At 27.9% G+C, this 18907-nt stretch overlaps 1 protein-coding gene and 1 long non-coding RNA gene across 4 annotated transcripts in view; one reads left to right on the top strand and one right to left on the bottom strand.

Moving 5' to 3' along the window:
* The window catches only part of LOC107457542 (uncharacterized), a 115082-nt gene extending 107263 nt beyond the window's left edge, over positions 1-7819 (bottom strand). The window contains exon 1 of the long non-coding RNA XR_011637897.1: positions 7352-7819. This is a non-coding gene — a long non-coding RNA (uncharacterized lncRNA). The remainder of the gene's footprint in view (positions 1-7351) is intronic.
* Positions 1-18907, top strand: part of LOC107457539 (zinc finger homeobox protein 3) — a 235277-nt gene that overhangs the window by 143745 nt on the left and 72625 nt on the right. The gene's annotated exons all lie outside the window — the stretch shown is intronic.

Genomic DNA, 18907 nt, shown 5'->3' with positions numbered 1-18907 from the left:
AGTTACCTTCAACAAGATTGTATATATGATTTAAAATCATATATTTGCTTTGAATTTTTAAAGCATTCAAATTGTAAATTTGAAAGAAAGAAAAAAATTTATAATTTTTTTTTAAATAACTAGCTTAAAAATTTTTTAAACCTTTTTAACTTTTATTAAAATTAGACCAAAAAAGACTGTTTAATCTTTTATTTTCCAAGAGAAAACAGAGCAATTAGATTTACTTAAATTTTACGAATAAAACTTCTTCCGACCGCCTACAAACTCATCACACAGTTTCGATTTAACAATGATATTTCTGTCTTGGCGGCGTATGGTATTTTTACAAACCCATTCCGGTTTAAGAATTAGTAAGAATTTTTTCTTTTCGAAACTAAGAAAACATACCTTTCATTTGTTTGAACTTTAAGGTTCTTTTTTTACTTGTTAATTTCGTACTTATTCGCTATGTTTGTGGTTTAAGATGATGTGTTCAGACTTTTAAAGAGACATAACTTCCAACAAGGATGTAGTTATTAGATGTTACCTTTTTTGTTTTGTTTTCAGTAATTATTTATATATCTGTTCTCATTTAGCAAATAGAAGTGATTGTTTTATGATAACAACATTGAATTACGTAATAGAAATGGAATTTTAATTTAAAAAGCATGTTTAACTGCTGCATCGTAACCGTAATTGCTTGTTAATTTTTCGAAAAATACCTTTTCAATAACACAGCAAATAACTTTTGAGGGCAATTAATAGTTTTTTAGGGTATATCTTGACTATTTTAAAAAATATTTTAGATTATTTTTAAAAAAGAATTAGGAATTATAAAAAGTTTGCTATTAATGTAAATGTTTATTTCAAAGGCATGTTCCATTCCTTTATTTTACAATAAATTATCAAAAGTTAAGAATCACTTCCTGACGTTCTAATTTACTAATGTTATATTAGGGTTTAACTGTGAGCTCAGTCTCCAAGGAAAATAAACAAGCCATAGTTTAAGTGCTTTACTCTTAAGGCAATGCGATGATTTTAAACTATATATATATAATCTTACCGTGAAGAATTGTCTGCGTTTTAGAACAGACAAATAACTTAAATATTTTAAAATTTATTAAACTCTTTAAAAATCGCCAATTTGGAGACTGAAATGAACATTATCAAAATCACTGCCTTATTCTCAGTTTTTGTACATTTTTATGAGTCCAAATAAGGCTGCATTAGAGTAAACTTTTAAACATTAAAAAATTAGATCACAAATGCTTTTCTTTTTCACAAAACTGGGTTAAAAAATTACGGTAATTGGGTTCACCTTGGGATTATATTAAGGTTGTTGCACACGTGCGATATTAGGGCTCTAAATATAGTAATTAGGGATCAACTTTGAACCATAATATTTTCTTTTCTAAAATATAGGGTGAATTGTCAGTAACTTTAATGAGATGTTAAATTAAACCGTGTTTTGGTCAAAGCTGAATCATAACTTAGTATAATCAAGCTTAGAAATTACTATAATTTGGTTAAACTGGGCATTATATTAAGGTTATTGGAAATTTGCTCGATATTAGGTTTCAAAGTTCCGTTATTAGGGTTCAACACTGAACCCTTATATCGATCCTTTGAACTATAATATCAGTTTTTTGAACCAAAATATCGGACAAATTGGTAGTAACTTTATTTAGGTGTTAAATTGAACCGTGTTTTGATCAAAGCTTAATCCATAATATAAAGCAATCAAGTTTCGAAACTACGATAATTTAGTTTATTTAGGTATTATATTAAGTTTGTTACAAATTTGTACGATATTACAATTCAAAATACAGTTATTAACATAATACATTGAACCATAATATCCGACAAATTGGCAGTAACTTTAATGACGTGTTAAAAAGAAGCGTTGTTTGGTCAAATCTGAATCATAATGTTATATATATTCAAGTTAAGGAATTACAATAATTTGGTTCAACTTGACATATCGTTATAGTTATTGCAAATTTGAACGATATTAATGTTCAAGGTATCAATATTATGGTTCAACGTGGAGTTAATTTTTCTGAATGCATGTTTAAAGCAAATGATTGAACTGTAGATATTATTGTTAGATAAATTTGTTATATACCGCCTCCAATAATTTAAAGCCATACGTCAGTTGTGCGTTCATAAAATACATTAATCAACTATAACTAAACTCAAAAATTGGTTCAAAAAGCTAAAGTTTCCTTAAGAGTATCGAGTTTAGCGAACAATTTAAGCTCTATTTTTTTTAATAATGTTTTAACTCAAATTTATTGTAAGCAACTTTTTTATAATTGCAAAAGAACTTGGCAATATTATACAGAATCCGTAAACAAATATTCTTTCCTGCAGAAGACCTACACTAAGAGAATAATTTGTACGTTGGTTTTCTCCGTTAATTCTATTTAAAAACTGTGTGACGCATCTTACCATCTTCACAATTAAAACTTCAGCGGTTAATGAAATTGTGTGGTTTCGTACTCCAGGATTTCATTTCTATCTTAAGCCGCGTTGGTGATAGATAAGTTGTGATAGATAAGCCTCAACTTAAGCTTTATTCTCAGCACGTTTTAGTTCATCGACGTGACGTTACTTGCAAGAAAAATATTATAAAAATAGAATATCTCTATTTTTAACATCATAGTAACATTTATATAAGCGCGTAAGTAATATAAACAGTTAAATAGGATATTTTTATATAGTTCTTTCGTAATCGAGTTAGAATTTAACTTTTTTTTATTTATAAAAATGCAATTATTTGATACTTGTAATAACTTTCTTACTGAAACAATGGTCTGTGAAATGTTTTACAGATTGAATATCTTTAAAGTTATCGAACACTCATATAGTTATAGCTACATTTATGTATCTATTTAGTTGCAATAGTTCATATTTATCAAACTTTCAAATAATTTTGTGTTTTTGTGTATTTGTTTTTAGTTACTGATTATTCATTAAACTATGCTGAGTTTAGAATTCAATAGTTACAACAAATCATATTTATTAAATATTTATCGAATTATGCATGGTTATTTATTGACTGTACTTGAAAATTCTAATTCATGTTATAAAATTTACAATTTTTGTGTTATGTATAGTTTTAAGCATCAATTTATTTATTTAATTTTTTTTCTTCAAGAATTTGGGAAATATTTACCATCAACCATTAACAATAAGTTAATTTATGCTTTTTTCCTCAAATCAAAATTCAATTCCCAATATCTATTTATCAGTATAATTTTATTCAAAAAGAACTCTCAGAACGTGCTTCCAAAACTTTCTATCAATTCTCATTTACATTCCAAGTTAAGTAGCCTGAGTTGTGAACTTTGAACTTTTAACAATGCTAGGTTGTTAAATGGCATAAAAATGGAGCATACTTCTCAGTATGCCCTTTTTTTCGATATCATTGGAATAAATTGCACGAATAATAATAACTAAAATTAAACACTCTAAACAATAATTTCGATTATGAGGAACATTAAAGTTCCATATTGCACGATGATCGTTATTTATCACAAATAAAAGTGTTCATCGCACTCTTATTCTAAATTCCATCTGCCTGTTCGTTTTGCTAGAAAAGAGTTAATGGTTTGTGCGTGAATTATTAATTCATAACATTTTGATAATATAAAATCTGTACGACAAGATAAATCTAAAATCTTTTACTCAGTGAAAAATAATTGAATAGAACAATTTTTCTTCCACAGGGTTATTAATCTTGTACTGTAATTCTTGTTTCCATAAAAATTATTGGAATGGCACAGAATCCGCCAAGTCAAATCTAACTAATGGATCTGCTCCAATCAAATCTGTAGTCGGTATCACGATTTCAACGCTTACTAACTCACTACCGACCCCTCATAGTTGTTCTAAAACCTATCAAATTTTCCTCTAGTAACCCTATCGACAGATAAACGCATTAGCGTAGAGTCTACGCCGTAGACGTGTAGTCGAAATGTGCAGCAATTAAGTGTTCTATCAAAGCCACATCTACCGTTACTAAGCACACAAAGGTATTAATCTAAGTAAACGGCCTTGGACGGACGATAATTGTTGGATAGAACTTTTACAATTGCTTCGGCCAGTTGTGCTTCGTTTTTTTTTCTACCATTATTATCTTCTGTCGTGTGGATACTGGTTCTGACGCCTTCGGTGTAAGTCCGGCTAATAATTTTTGCCCAGTACAGTCGGCACCGCGTCTAGGAACTACTACTTATTGTAATTACAATCTTCAGAACACAATTTTTAAATGTAGAAATGAACCTAAAGAAATGAGAACTCATTTCATTTAACTTAGAACTTCTTAAGTCTAAAGATTCTTTTATTCATTAAGTTTTAATTAATTTGAAAACATTTAATTAGCATATTCGAAACAGTATTTTGATATTAAATAAAAAAAATTTCTCTTCCTTTTTTCGCCGAGTACATTCGGTGTCTGAAGAACAACTAATTTATTTAAAAAGGATTGCAGTTTTGTAGATCTTACTGGTGTTACGTCACAAATCCATGAGGGAACCGCAGCATGGATTACTATTGTAATTATGATCTCAAAAACATCGTTTCGCCATTTCGGAACTATTATAACGAAGAAGATCTTAACGAAAGGAGAAATGATTTTCTACAACTTATTACTTTTTAAGTCTAAAAATTTTTCTTTTCTTTTTTTTCACAATATTTAGATCTCACAAAGCAGTAAATGTTTTTTTTACGATTTTTTTAATGAAGTCGAAAACTGTTTAGTTACATTCAAAACTCTTTAGTAAAGCTAGAGAAAACATTTAATGTTCTTCGCAATTCTTGAAAACAGAAAAGTTTTTAGTTTTATTCACAATTCTTTGGTGAAGTCACAGAAAACAGTAAATGTACTTAATAATACAATTTTTGAAGAAGTCGCAAAAAATTGTTTCGATTCATTTTTAATTCTTTAGTGAAGTTGCAGCGACGGATTTATTAATTGATATAACCGAACTGATTCTGAGTTTATGACTATCAATGCTCAACTCCTCAACCTTGTAATTTTAAACCTGATCCATTGGGTTCAACTCATTGGATGGGTCAAGCATCAAGACAAACTAGGTTTCGTGGAGGACTTTTAGGTGGAACTTACCCGCATTTGTTTTCATGGAGAGGAAAAACCACGGAACGCACCCATGGTTAGCTCGACGACAAAGGAATTCTAACCCATGATTTTTCTTCCAATGAGAATACTTAACGTCAACACTGTGGTCGGTGTGAGTCGAGAGCAGAATTCGTATCAAACAGCCACCACTGGGATTCGAACTTGGGATACCCGCAGCAACTGATTATTTATAACCATCGTTGAACAGCCGATCCAACAGTGGGTTCATGACTACTAATGTTCATCCTCGTAGCCTTGTAATTTTGAACCCAATCCAGGGAACAAGGGGGATCCTGGATTTGGAGAAATTTGCTTTCGTGGAGGACTTTTTTCATGGAACTAACCAGCATTTGCGTTATATGGTGAGGAAAACCACGAAAACCTCCCACGGTTAGACTGACGGCAATCGACTAATTAGTTTCATTTAAAATTTTTTAGCGAATTCATTAATTCTGATTTCACATTCAACACTAAGCATACGTTTTTCATTATCAAAAATGTCGCCAAAATAAACTTACCAAAAGGAGTAGGAAAAATTGTTCTGTGGTTAAAACTAATCTGCATTGACATGGTCTTGCACTTCATTTTAGTTATATTTTTATGATGGAATCGGAAATTGTAAACTATTCACCCCCTTTTAATATCTTTATTATCTTTGGAATGAAAAAAGAAAATTGAAGATAAAGAAAAATAAGATAATGGAAAAAGAAATCTAGATATTTCTTAGAATGGGCTTTTGTTATATCTCTGAGGACAAAAGACATAATGCATAATTTTTTTTTCATTATTCTCTTATTTATATGAGATATTGCGTGAGTGCTATGCCACCCGCCCTTCGGAATTTTTAATGTTTCCTGAGAAATTGTCACTGTCGTGTGCTCCCGATGGGAATTCTGGGTAAAGGAAGGTCAACAGCACCCTTTGAAAACTTTTAACAGGGAGACGAATCAGACTTTTATTTGATAAAAGAGAGTCATCGTTGTATTATTCATTTAATAATATTTCATGATCTAATTTGGTTTTGTATGGGTAATGCTTATTTGACTTGTTTATTGATACATATTCACAGAAATGGTCATTTGAATACTGCACGGTCTGAACGTTATGCGTGAAATGGTTTTTTTTATTCCTCAATTTCTCATTTGAATATTCCAAATTATACGCCAAATATGATCTGCTTGAAATTATTTATTTGTATACTTAGGTTCATGGAATAAAAGTCGTAGAAAAGATTAAAACGTTGAATTAATTTTCAACTGTCCTAACTGTCTTGAAGCAGGTATTCTTTAAATTTACTCCTTTATTTGATACTTAAAAACCGTGAACAAATAAATAGGGTTATGCCAAATATCTATTCAAAGTAATTCTAATAGAAAATACAAATATTCGACGATAAATCACAAGACTAAGTTTAAAATTTGGACAACTGTAGTAAACACAGAAATTTAGAATGAAAATTGTAAAGCAAAAAAACTTTATAGAAACACTTAAAACATTTATACTGTTAATATTTTAGTTAAGAAACAAATATTACAAACAAAAATAGAATAAAATAAAATAAAAATTACATTTTAAATATTGAAATAGCTATTAAAAAATTACGTTATAGGGAAATCTAGATTGAAATTCACTTTGATGAATTTTCAAATTCAAAAGTGCATAAATCTATAAAAATTGATTCTACGTGAATTTAACGTTTTAAAAGAAAGAACGACTTAAAAATTTTATTATTACAATTTAGCCATGTATTATACTTAATTAGCTCATTTTTAATTTATTTCACGTGACTATCACATCAGCTTGAGCTCGTTCATGATAAATATAGAAAATTAATTTTTGAATTTCATTAATTTAGGAATGTATAATTAATGATGAACATAGAATCAAAGCATTTTCAGCTCCTTTGTGATAAATCAAACAAAAAAAAACTTATTTCTTAAAGAAATAATTGCAATTTGTATTCCTTAACAAAATACAAACTATAACTGTGAAACTAAAATAACAGATATAGTCTAAGAGTTTGAAAACAAATAAATAAAATAGAAAGATGTGAGCTTTTCTTTCACAAACTTACTATTTCCCCACCCCCCTTATTGTTTTCCCCTATCCTGGGAAACTTACTTTTGAAGGTTCTCCCAAAATTTCCTTTTTAATATCCTCGCTTAAATAACTATACGAAATACAAAATCTATAATATCAAACAACCAGTGATTCCATATATTTTCTCACCTTTTCTCGAACCCGATACCTTGGTATCGTTTTCCTCTAATCACAGCAACTAAACCACGTCCTCCTTTCGATCCCAAGTATCATCCCTTCGTCTGTATCATGATCCTTGTCATTGGAAAGGCATCCGTAGATTCGCTTGCGCATCTTTTCCTTCTTTTTTTTTCTTTTCTCGCTAAGATTATTCATCATCGGTCTTCATTCTTGTGTGTAAGTGTCGTACCGCCATTACACGCCGTATGTATACGGTTTTTCTTTGAAAGAAATTGATTATCGTTATCTTCTTTGCGTTTCGATAAGAAATTTGAGGGTAAGGTGTACAGGGAAAATGATTATTGTATGGCTGTCATAAGTGTTTCTATGTATCAAATATCGTTTTCGTTGGATTTTGTTTTAGTAATTAATATTTTTTTCTTTTAATTATGAGATATTAATTATTTTTAAAATTAATTTTTCTTTGGAATCGTAATGTATCAACTTCATTTTCAATGTATTTTTTTTATGTTTTGTCAGTATTTTATTATCCTACGCTGTTAAAAAGGATTCGAAATAAATGAAACTATCGTCACATTTGTTCTGCAGGTTTAAGTGATCTGATTTAATATAAAAATAAAGAAATTATTTATGTATAAGAAATTTAAAATTATTCATGGTTTGTTAAAATTTATTTGACCGGATTTTAGGCTTCAGTGGAGCACCTTACGAAGTTAAAAAAAATAAAGAAAAAGTTAAATAAAGCTAAATAATTTAATTAATTTTGGTACCTTTACTACATTAGAATTGCATAGTGGATATTTTAGCTATCTTGTCACCCTATTTATTAAATTTAAAGTAAATATGGAGATATTATTATTATTATTTTTAATTTTACTATATTTTAATTTTATCACATAAATTTACTGCATTTAATTTTACTTCATTTTTTAAATTTCAGTTCATTTTTTTAAATTTTATTATTGTTTTAGTTATACTTTATTTTTTTAAAAATTTTACTACATTTTCAGTTTACTACAATTTTGAATTAAATTTAAATAACATTATGTTTCACCTTGATATCTTACTAAGTTCGAATTGGAGTTAAACGATGCTATGATCATTCATTTTGATACCTTACTAACTTTGAATTTGGTTTCAACGATATTAGTTTTATCTTGACATCTTATTAAGTTTGAATTGTATGTGGGCGAAATTATGGCCTTACTAAGTATTCATTTAAAATTAGTTCTTTCATATTTAGAATTATCATAATCATTGCTTTAAAACAAGGTTAAAATTGGATTTCATTATAGTCATAGTTTAGTAATAGTTTTTCATAGTTTTCCAATTTGAAGCTATTGTACAAGACATCTTTTTTGCTGCATTGTTGCAAAAAATATCAGATACTCTTGCAAATACCATTTTGATTTTTGAAATTGGTCTTCAGCTTTTTCGACTTTTGTGTATCATATTTCACCATTAACAGTAATACAACATTTTAGTGCTAATTTTTTTTATTAAAATTGGATTTATTTTGGTCGTAGTTTTTAGTGGGGATACTATAAAGTATCCTTTCTAATTTTCAGTTTATTACAAAAAATATAAGATGCACTTACAAATATCATTTTGAAATTGATCCGTAAAGGTAATCTACTTTTGGAGTTGGTCTTCAAATTTTTTTTTTTTTTCATCTTTTCTAGAGCATTACTGTGAAAAATATCAGATACACTTGCAAATTCCATTTTGTTCTTCTGAAATTGGTTGTTATGGGACATCTTTTGGTTCATTTAATAAGCTTACAGTTTCGATCCCAATTTAGAAAATCTAGTTTCTTTTAGCACAAAAAGCAAACTGCATAAATTCGCAATTATTTTAATTTTGCCCCATACAATGAAAGGAAGTTTATGGGCAACTATTCAATCATGTGAATGAGCTGACGATCTATAACATCAACATCACCCCGCCGCAGAATAGTAGAGAGGGTACTAGGCTTTGTTTGAGGGGGTAACGCCTGCCCAGTCAACAGAGGGGCATTAAAGGCAAGCCATCTGTCTGTTCTTCATTAATTACACGATCGTTAACAAAAGAGATGGGAGAGAAAGTGTGTACATTTTTTATTATTTTATTTATTTATTATTTTTTCAGCTCCTCGATTATTTTTCTTCTGAGGGGTTGACGGGGGGGATTTCTCACACTTCCGCGCGTCCGTATCTGTTCTAATTATTTCCTTCTGTGATGATCCTCGCTGATAACCTTACCTGTTCTCTCTCTCCATAGCCTTCTTCATCCTCTATTTTTTTGCATTTTTCATTCGATTCTTCGTCTTCGCTTTTTCTTCACGATTCTTGACTCCGATTTTGGAGTTTGTTATTGGCGATATTTTGGTGAAGATGGCTGTATCTGATAAATATTTATAAGATTATTTCTTGAGTAGTGTTTCTTTCTCTCTCGCTCTCTTTTTCTTTTATTTTGTTTTCTCAGAAATATCTTTAAGCTACGACTTTTGTTGTTGTTTATGTGTGTAGTGAATTAAGTTTCATTACTTTCTTGATTTATTTTTGTGGGAAATTGCTTTATTTATTTTAAGTTCTGACATCTGTTTCTTCAATCTTTAGGAAACCAAACAATGTTAATTTGCTTTTTTTTTTTGTTGCTGTTTCATTGTATCGTGTAACCTTTATCGGATATGAATTTATCAGAATTTCAAAATGTTTTGTACTTAAAAACTTAGAATTTAAAACAAAATATCAGCAAATTACGTTGTATAACATCTAGATTAAAATTAACTGATGTATTTTCCAATTCAAAATTGCATGAATCTATAAAATTTATGAAATAAAAATTTTGGAATTGTGACAAATTTAGAAAAAAAAATGCTTTACAAGAAATTTGTATTAACGTCAATATTTATGACCTACCGCATGTAAATTGTTACAACAATATCAACACTTTTATTGTGAAATAACGTAATTTAATTTCAAATGCAAATATTTGGAATGGATTTGTTTGCTATTACAAGGCAAACCTATTTAATGAAGTTATAATAAATATAATGTGCATTGCTATAGCATCAATATTATTATAGCATTATTATTATTATTAAAAGCGGAAGAAGCTTGTGTGAGCTTTAAATATTGACACATGGGATTATTCCTAGAGCAGTCTTGAAAAAAAAAATACAAATGACAAAAAAAGTATAACAATTTTAAAGATTTATAATGTAATTTATTATACAATCAGAGATGCCAACTGCTCCGGACACGCCAAAATATTTTTTAAAAAAAACAGTAAATAACTACGAAGTAAATTTTACAAATATATTACTATTTTTGCTCGCTTTTGAAGAGGTATAACATAATATAATTACTATAAAGTGGTGAATTATATAAGCCAAAGAATTATTTGAAATAGTGGTGGATAAAAATCTACTAAATTGAATTTATTAAACCAAGAATCACAATTGATAAACTACCACTTTAAAATATATATTTGCTGTCCGGAGCAAGTTGGCATCTCTGTACAATACATGGATTATTTATGGATTGCCATATGAGTTCATTGTAACATCTGAACATGTTATGATTTAAGTTATTGAATTTTGTGTGCAATTTTGGAATGCAATATTTTTTTTAATTTTATTAAAATAATATGTATAATTTGCATTGTTATTGCATTATTGTAAATATTAAAGAAAAGAAAAGAAGCTCTTGCTTGCTTTAGTTAGTGCTATATTTTCCCATAATACTAGTCAGCAATACGTGTCTAAAATATGCATTTCTTAGAAAAGAAAGGAAAATAATAATAATAAAAATAATAAGAATGAACGTGCCCAATGCAAAATTCGAGTAGTCTCCCATATGTTGTTTATACTTCATTTCTTTTTTCTATGAATGACGTCATGAACTATGGAAGGGTGCGAAATATGGGCGGGATAGAGGGTTATCTTCGCTACCTACCCCCCTTACCAGGTGGAACCTAATTTGTTCTCATTAAACTATATAAAAAAACGAGGAAATGGGGTAGCTAACTGTTTCTCTTTTTGACAGATGGTGAACAAGGGGTGTTCGGAAAAAACACTGTTTTTAGATCAAGATATATCGGGGTCTTGTATTAGCGCTAATTATTTTTTATGGTGAATCTTTTTCTTCTTTAAAATTTGCTTAAATCTTAATGTTAAAATAGCTTTTTTTTCCTATCTACTTTTTCATCTATATGGGACAAATAAGGCAGGGAAAAGAGGATAATGATCATTTTTCTTCATTTCTATTGTCCCGTCCCGTCTCAAGAGGGTTTTACATCCTTCGATAGTGTAGAGTCATTTTTAGGGATTTTTTTTTCTTCCCCTTTCTAATACTGCGTGTGAAAGTCTTCCATTTTTTGGCACTTAATCTCTTGAGAAAGTTTAGAGATATTTTTTTTTTTCCAAAAAGAAATAATCTTTGATTATGAAAGTATGAGAAACTGAATTTCGGAATTAATTTCCGATAGATTTCGTAAAGGTGCGCATTTTGTAATTTCATTCGAAGAATTTTTTTTTAAAGCCTTTCTTAAGATTTTTGGTTTAAATTTTTTCTTTACAACATACATTTTTTGTTTTGGATAATTAAATACTTATTTTTAGTATGAGTTCTTTTTTTTAAATTTTGTAAATAAGTTCAGATGGTTTTGAAAATGAACTAGTGAAATTCAGAATAATGAATGTTATATTTATATATTTTAAAAAGTATAATTTTTTTTTGTAATAATTGTTGATTTTTTTTAAATATATAATAAGACCCAAGCCGTAAGTTTTCTATTTTACATATTTTTTGAAGGAAAGAATTTTTCATAATTTTTATACACTAAGGAACTGACAAAAAATTCCTTCTCTAATACAGCTTTGAAGCACAATTGTGCATCAAAACTATATTAGATGTCAACGTATAAAGTTCGAAATTTAAATATAAGTTTTACATATAAATATATTCTCGCATGTGTATTAACCAAACCATATATGAACTAAATGCAAACGCAAATAATATATCAATAGAGACATAAGTCTGCCTGTCTTTTGTGAAAGATCTTGTTATTTGTGAATTTGGGAAAAATCTGCTCCGAATTTTTATTTAACGAAGCAAACCACATGTAAACTAAATACAAAAGTAAATAATAAAAACCAGAAATATTCCTGCATTTTTGTAAAGAAAGTTGCTTTTGTGAATTTAGGAAAAAATCTGCTCTTCCTTTTATTTCACCAAAGAAAAAAAAACTATATACATAAATAATGATAATACTATATGTATAAATAATAATAAAAAATAAAAATAACCAAATTAGCCAGGCATGGTGGTGNAAAGATTATTCAGTTTTCTTTTTGTCAGAATCCTGTTTTTGTGAATATGTCTTTCAAAGATTATTCAGTTTTCTTTTTGTCAGAATCCTGTTTTTGTGAATATGTCTTTCAAAGATTATTCAGTTTTCTTTTTGTCAGAATCCTGTTTTTGTGAATATGTCTTTCAAAGATTATTCAGTTTTCTTTTTGTCAGAATCCTGTTTTTGTGAATATGTCTTTCAAAGATTATTCAGTTTTCTTTTTGTCAGAATCCTGTTTTTGTGAATATGTCTTTCAAAGATTATTCAGTTTTCTTTTTGTCAGAATCCTGTTTTTGTGAATATGTCTTTCAAAGATTATTCAGTTTTCTTTTTGTCAGAATCCTGTTTTTGTGAATATGTCTTTCAAAGATTATTCAGTTTTCTTTTTGTCAGAATCCTGTTTTTGTGAATATGTCTTTCAAAGATTATTCAGTTTTCTTTTTGTCAGAATCCTGTTTTTGTGAATATGTCTTTCAAAGATTATTCAGTTTTCTTTTTGTCAGAATCCTGTTTTTGTGAATATATCTTTGAAAGATTATTCAGTATCACGAATTAAAGACGCAATCAGCTTTTTTTTTTTCTTCTTCCAAAAGTAGAATTTTGTGAAAGGTTGAGTTTTAACGATAAATTTCGTTAAAAATCCGTTAAAAAACCCAAATATCTCCAAAAATGATCCTTGTAATATATCTTAACTTTTCTCTGAAATACAGGACCATCAAGTTTATATTTCGTTTCTTAAAAGTTACTCTTCAAATTTTTAAGAATCTATAAAAGTAAAGCATTAAAACACTTTCAAGCACAGAAAGAAGCGTCATGATCATAAATCTAAAATCTTTTTCAGGTTTTTGATTGTTCCGGACAACGATTTTCTTGTCTATGTTGTTAAACCCAAATAATTATTTCGGGATGCTGTAATCTTTAAAAAGCAACGACTTTCCATTGTAAATGTCTACTTTTACCTTTTGTTGTTTCGTGTTCTACCAGCCTCACCTTTCCATCTGTAGTTCAACTTCTAGATCTTTATTTTAGTGCCAGTGGTGGATTATTTCATATTCGACTCCATTTTAATAAATATCTCAGCAATTCTATTATTTTAATTTGAGCATTAATATCATAATTTCATCTTATAATACTTTTAATTAGTTTAAATAAAGATAAGGTAAACAATAACTACTAACTGCCAAGGAAGTAAAAACATTTGACTTTTATGGTATCTTGATTCACTCGTTTTGACTATTTTGATATCTTGAGTAAATCGTTTCTGGCAACTAAATCTTGATTCAGGTAGTTTTGACTGTTACAGATCGATTCTGACTTATAAGAAATTTTGATTCACTCGATTTTGACTTATTATAATATTTTTGTTATATCTATTTTGACTGTTATGAATTCTTGATTCACTCGATTTTGACTATTATAATATCTTGACTTTATCTGTTCTGTGAAATCTTGATTCATTGGATTCTAACTATTGACATATTGACAGTATCGATATTATTAGGTAATTTTGATTCGCTAGATCTTGACCACCACAAATTTGTCGCTTATGAAATCTTGACTCACTCTATTTTGAGTATTATAATATTTTAGTTAAATCTATTTTGACTGTTGATTTTGATTATTGTGATATCGATTCTGTAAGTTTCCAGAATCACTTGACTACAATTTAAAAATCACTACAATTTAAAAATTATAATATCTTGACTTAATCGATTATGACTTCTGAAGTCTTGATTTAGACTTTGATATCGATTTTGAAAATTTCGATATCTTCATTCTATACAAACTGCCAGACATTGTTCTTTTTTTTTTTTTAATTGCAGATTTCTTACTATCATTAGTTTTTCAAAATTAAAAACACAGTAACGGAAATCTAAAATTCCACTTATCAAATCATTCTTGGAAGACACCTCCATGTGAGGTCCCAACAAATCAGTTAAAAGATGCTTGCTATCTTGTAAACGTCATCAGCTATCTATAGAAATAGAATTTTTCTTCGAAAATTTTCCTTTATCTCATCGCTTGGCATTCTTAAACTAATTGCTTAAACGAAGTTTGGCACCGTGGCTAATAGGTGCGTCGAATTCCTGCCAAGCTGGCCATTCATTGAGGCAATGAAAAGGGGGGCAGAGAAGTGATTGCTTTATTTTTATAGGCACCACCAGCTGGTGGGAATTGCTGGTCTTTTCCTCTTAATTGGTTAGTTTCTAGAAGTGTATCGTTCTTGAATCAAGTCACTTGGCGACGTTTGTCCCAAAGTAACAATTAAAAGACCCCACTTTTTTGCCAAGGGGTGTTTTGGCCATAAATTAGCTCCTTTTTTTTTCAATGAGACGGGGGAGCTTTTTCTATCTGGTGCTTTGTTTACTAGTTTCGATAAGGGCTATTCTAGTATCATTGAAATATATATGGTTGTGTGCAACTGTGGTATTCTCACGTTTTCTTTTTGTTCAATATGGTAAACATTCAAACTTCTATTTTTAAAGTAAACATAATGTAGCAAAAATAAACTTTATATGTATTCTAAGTTACGTTACTTTTCTTTTCATAGTTAAATTGAAAATAGTATTATAAACTGCCATGAATTATTAATTAGGATTTAAATTAATATGTGTTATTTAACGTTTAGAAATTAAATATAAAGAATTATCAACTTTTTATTTATTTTTAACTGTTTAGAAACTTGTTATTGGTTTAGAAAGCACTTTTTTTAATTTTGGTTTAAAAATAGTATTAAAAAAATCTAACAATTTCGTACATTACCTTGTTTTAGATTAGTATCCATACCTACAAACTTGTACGGTCTCTGAAAAAGATTTTACCAAGTGGTAATAAAACAACAATTAAAGTTTGGAATATTTTCCAAAATTCAAACTACTTAAACATTTAAGAACTAAATAAGCTAACAAATAGATCATATGTAAATATACATACTCTTTAATTATTGATTTGTCTTTAAATTGTTGATTTCTTATTCTTTAATTATTGAAATTCTTTTTGAAACTTTAAATTGAAGATTTAATGCGTCAAAACACTATAATATTGCTACCAAAAAATGTGTAGTTGACTACTAAAGTACTACTAAAAAATGTGTAGATGTTAATAACTATAGTATTCTTAAGTTTTAGATAATTAAAACATTAAATCAAGTAATCTATTGTTATTTTACTGTCATACTAATATTTTTAAAGAAGAATATGAACAATGTTAGGCAAGACAGTTAAAATTATTTAATTTTTCGTGCAATGTTCTTTCATTGTTCATCAGTCTAAGATTTCTAAAAATTAGTTATTGTGAAAGTCGATATATTTTTATTACCTTTAATTTATTTGTTTACATCTTAATTTATTTATAAAACAAAATTGATTTTAGAATCCTTCAGTTTTGTATATAAAACATTAAGTTTCTTTCTATGCAATTTTAAGATTTTTAGAGGTGCATTTTTAAATGAGACTGTAAAATAATAACACAATCATAATTAACAATTACATTAAAAACACGATGCATCGTAAAATGTTCTTCCATTGTTTAAATCATTAAATCTCGAATTCTAAAAATTTATTATTGTCAGTTGATATTCGAAAATATATTGATCCGCAAAATGTGTTACTGCAAAATGTGTGTATAAAAAAAGAGAAAAGAAAAGAAATAGGATTTTAGTTAATTATTTGTTAACTAAATTAAATTAAACTAAATTATTTGTTTAAATTATTTTTACTTGTTTACAAAACAACTATTTTAGCCTTTTTTAGTTTTATAGAGAAATCACTAAATTCAATCTTGCTAATATAAATAAAACATTTTTAAAGTAGCTATAAAATTATAAAATATTTAGCAATTACGTATAAAATCCCAATGCTGCGTGATATATATTTTTTGATAAATTCGAAATTCGATAAATTTTCCAAATAAACTCTACAATTTATAGCTATGTATATCCTCAAAAAGTGCAACGAAAGCAAACAAAATCATTTATTTTTATTGCGATTAAATTCCGATTCCATCAGTTTAGGGTCACATTTAAGAAACAAAAGGAAAAAAAAAAAGAATATTTCATGTACTCAATGATACTGCTAAAGCCGCATCACCCAATAAAAGGAACTGAAAAAAGACATTTCAATTAAACCAGACATTTGGGTCAACCGAAGCAACTTTTTCAAAAATAACACCAATTTTCCGGTTTATTTTTGTAGTAATTGCTCAAGAGTTGAGCTTCGGTAGAAATTACAATTGATATCGTACAATATAATTTGTTTTGCGAACCTAATGCAATCATTTTGATGCATTTCGAGTTCTTGGAAAAATTTCACGCTTTGTAAAGTTTTTTTTTTCGCATTATTTGTTTAAAACTAGGTAGTAATAATTTTCATTTAATTAAATCGACTTAGTGATAAGGGTACAAGGTTGTGGGTTGGATTCCCAAAACAAAATAATTACTTAATCATTTTTAAATGCACTACTATGCGATTACATGGTTTTGCCATATCTATAGAGATTAAAATTGAGTTTTGTTTCGCAGGAATTCAAAACGTGAACTACAATTGTGTGAAAAGTTTTAATATCCATTTGTTTTATTTTGTAATAACAGATGTTTATGAATATTATAATGGCTTTTGTGGAATTTTGAAATTTATTATATTTAATGCGGAAAAACTAACTTTTAACGGTGTTTTAATATGAAAAACAACAAATATTGCAACAGCAAAAAATATTCATTTTTAAAATACATAAATAAATAAAGTCATTGTTCTGAATTTAAGTAAATATTCTCAATTATCACAAGTTAATTTTTAAAACCATCTGAACTTATTTATAGAAACAAAGTAGAACCCATACGAAAAATAAGCATTTAATTATCCAAAACAAAGATTTTATATTGCAAAGAAAACATTTAAACCAAAAATCTTAAGTATTTATAAGAAAGGTTTAAAATTATATCAAATATTTTCATTAAACATTTTATTAAAATAATTCTTTATAGTATTTTATTCGGGATAAATATTAAACCATAATTTGATATTTTTTTTAAAATAATTTAACAGCTCTTTTAAATCAATTCATTCTTTAAATTAAACTTCACACAAGACTTTGATCAAATACTCTGTGAGCACCTAGGGCTTTTAGCAATTCGCTAACTTTTGTGAAAAGTTGTTATAACAACAAGTGTAAACATGTTATGAATTCTCATGACTGCTTTTACTATTTACTTTTTTATTTGTATGAAATGGCATAGATTTATGTTGAACAAAAAATGTCATGGAGATTAATGTTTATTAGTTAGTTCATTGTGTAACAGAATACTGATCACTATACATCATTACAAGTTAATTTAGGTAAACCGAATGAAAAACGAAGCAGTTACCGATACCATAGGTACATAATTCAAATGCTTTTTTCGTGTCATTTCGAATAAATCCAAAACGCGTTATACTATTGTCCTTTCTATGAGTGGCAAGTTAGGTTTTCAAAGAAATTTCCAAAAATTTTTTCTTAATAAAAAAAAAATACTTGACGCATACTGTCTAATTATAATGTAAAAATCAACAAAATTAACTGTCAAATTATTCAAAAATAAAAATAAATTGATTGTAAAAAAATCCGCACTGTTTTATCTTAATGTACAAATATATTGCATTTTTTTTATATTTATTTTAAATATTATTTTGGAATCTAAAGTTCATTTGTTTAAAGGCCACGACATGTTTTTCTTTCAAAACGTGAAAATGCAATATTTTCACTTCTTTTTTCCTTTATAATCGTGCTCTTAAATCAAAGTGTGGACTGTAGTTATGTATATAGCCGGACGGACACGGTCTTTTATTTGGACAATTTTATTATCATTATAAGCATTGCGTGCACTCGCAAAACAGTGAGCAGGAATTTCGTATTGTTCATCTGAGCCTACTCCTCCTACACTTTTGTTGATTTTTTTTTTACCATCCTTTTATTTATAATCTTTTTTAATACGTGCTATCGCACGCTTTATTTCATTCACGCAATTTTAATTTTCTTTTATTTATTTTTTGTATTACCCTTATTTATTTATTCCAAACGTATAGAACTTTATGAAATGTAAGCTTAAAGCATAACATCTGTGATTTCTTTGAAATATGTAATATTATCATTAAACCAACATTTAAAGTTCAAAGTTAAAACTTTTATTTGTTTGTTTGTATTACTTTTTACTTGTAAGTACAAAATGACCAAACGTATGTTATATATATATATATA

The sequence above is a fragment of the Parasteatoda tepidariorum genome, chromosome 10 (assembly GCF_043381705.1).
Source record: "Parasteatoda tepidariorum isolate YZ-2023 chromosome 10, CAS_Ptep_4.0, whole genome shotgun sequence".
Classification (NCBI taxonomy): Eukaryota; Metazoa; Arthropoda; class Arachnida; order Araneae; family Theridiidae; genus Parasteatoda; species Parasteatoda tepidariorum.
This window is presented reverse-complemented; position numbering and strand designations above follow the sequence as displayed.